Source organism: Enhydra lutris, unplaced genomic scaffold (genome assembly GCF_002288905.1).
Source record: "Enhydra lutris kenyoni isolate GAN:26980312 unplaced genomic scaffold, ASM228890v2 scaffoldscaffold66, whole genome shotgun sequence".
Lineage (NCBI taxonomy): Eukaryota > Metazoa > Chordata > Mammalia > Carnivora > Mustelidae > Enhydra > Enhydra lutris.
This window is the reverse complement of record NW_019154150.1, coordinates 7,463,321-7,465,865: the sequence shown is the minus strand read 5'-3', so window position 1 is coordinate 7,465,865 and position 2,545 is coordinate 7,463,321. Positions and strand designations below refer to the sequence as shown.

The window sequence follows — 2,545 nt, the reverse complement described above, 5'->3', positions numbered from 1 at the left end:
AAAAATAGATCCATAATTTGTCTTATCAAAGATGACCTAATAAAAAAAGAGTAAACATTGACTTAAAAGACCATGTAAAAATATTAAGAAGACATAAATTTTAAAAAATAGGAAGTGAAACATTGACCAGGAAAATAAATACGAAAATTATTAACAAAGAACAAAGAAAAAAATGACTAATATCACTAAGCATTTAAATATTGGGGGGGAAAGGCAACCTTAAAGTAGAAGAAAACAAGGTGGGAAATCTTCATGACATTGAATTTGGTAAGGATTTCTTGACTAAGACACCAAATAGCACAGGCAACAAAGGAAAAGTAGACAAGTTGGACTACATCAAAATTTAAAACTTTTGTGCATCAAAGAAAACAACTCAAAAGACAACCCATGGAATGAGAGAAAACATTTGCAAATCATATATCTGACAATGTGTTGATATCCAGAATATATAAAGAACTCCTACAGTCTTTTGGTGGAACATGCCATCTTAGAGTAATTCGCTGAAATGATCAACACAAAGGGAAAGAGGAGATGTACCCACTCTACATTCCCTAGGCCTTTTAGAAAACATGGAGTTGTTGCTTTGGCCACATACATGTGTATCTACAATAAAAGTGATATTGCAAACATCACGGGAATAGGCACCATTCAAAAAGGAATGTCCCACAAATGTCATCATAGCAAAACTGGAAGAGTCTACAGTGTCACTCAGCATGCTGTTGGCATTGTTGTAAACAGAAAGGTTAAGAGCAAGATTCTTGCCAAGAGAAATAATGTATGTGTTAAGCATATTAAGCACTCTAAAAGCCAAGATAGCTTCCTGAAGTGTGTGAAGGAAAATGATCCAAAAAAGAAGGAAGGCTAAGTGAGAAAGGTACTTGGGTTCAACTGAAGTGCCAGTCGGCCCCAGCCAGAGATGAACATTTGGTAAGAACCAATGGAAAAGAGCCTGAGCTATTGAAGCCCATCTCCTATGAATTCATGGCATAATAGGTATTAAATAAGTGAATAAGAAAATAACTTCAGGACTACTTAAAAAGAGAGTGAGAACTCCTATAATTCAACAACAAACAACAATCAAAAAAACCTAATTAAAAAATGAGCAAAAGACTTGAATAGACCTTTCTCCAAAGAAGATACACAAATGGGCAATAAACACATGAAAGATCAGTATCACTAATCATAAGGGGAAAGTAACTCAAAAGACATTTTTTCCCTAAGATTTTATTTTTAATTAATCTCTACACCCAAGGTGGGGCTTGAACTCACAACCCCAAGATCGAGTTACATGTTTTTCCCACCAAGCCAGCCAGACTCCACTAACATCAACTTTTTTTAGGCTGGAGAAGCCCGCACAAGAGTTCAGCAGCAGATTTTTTTTTTCATTTTTTTAAATATGTTCAGTTAACCACTATATAGTACATCATTTGTTTTTGATGTAGTGTTCAATGATTCATTAGCTGTGTATAACACCCAGTGTTCATCACAACTGCCCTTAATACCCATCACCAGGCACACCCATCTCCCCATCCCTCCTCCCCTCTGAAACCCTCAGTTTGTTTCCTGGAGTCCATAGTATCTCATGGCTTGTTTCCCTCTCTGATTTCTCCCCCTTCAATTTTCCATCAATTTCCCAATGGTTCTCTGCATTATTTCTTATATTACACATATAAGTGAAACCACATGGTAATTGTCTTTCTCTGCTTGACTTATTTCACTTAGTATAATCCCCTTTAGTTCCATCCAAGTTGATGCAAATGGTAGGTATTCATTCTTTTTGATGGCTGAGTAATATTCCATTGTTTATATGAACCACATCTTTTTATCCATTCATCCGTTGAAGGACCTCTGGACTCCTTCCACAGTTTGGTTATTGTGGACATTGCTGCTATGAATACTGGAGTGCATGTGCCCCTCTTTTCACTGCATCTGTTATCTTTGGGGTAAATACTTCATAGTGTAATTGCTGGGTCATAGGGTAGCTCTATTTTTAATGTCTTGAGGAACCTCCATACTGTTTTCCCAAGTGGCTGTACCAGCTTGCATTCCCACCAACAGTGTAAGACGCTTCCCCTTTCTCCACATCCTTGCCAACATTTGCTGCTTCCTGTCTTGTTAATTTTTGCCATTCTAACTTGTGTAAGGTAGTATCTCATTGTTGTTTTGATTTTGTATCCTGTCATGTCGCTGAAAGTACTGCCTTTGGTATAACCCATTGGTTTTTGATTGATGTGTTTTCATTCTCATTAGTTTCCATGAATTGTTTAAGTTCTTCCTTAATTTCCTGGTTGACCCAATCATTCTTTAGTAAGATGCTCTTTAACTTCCATATGTTTGAATTCCTTCCAATTTTTTTCTTGTGATCAAGTTCCAGTTTCAAGGTACTGTGGTTTGATAACATGGAGAGAATAATCTCAGTCTTTTGGTATCAGGTCTCAACCGAGACCTAGTATGTGGTCTACTCTGGAGAAGGTTCTGTGTGCATTCGAGAAGAATGAGTATTCTGTTGTTTTAGGGTGGAATGTTCTGTATATATCTACAAAGT

The 2,545-nt window shown here is 36.7% G+C and overlaps 1 pseudogene; it reads left to right on the top strand.

Annotated features, from left to right (window-relative positions):
- The first annotated feature begins 502 nt into the window (after nt 1–502).
- On the top strand, nt 503–990 carry LOC111159157 (annotated as a pseudogene).
- The last annotated feature ends 1,555 nt before the right edge of the window (nt 991–2,545 follow it).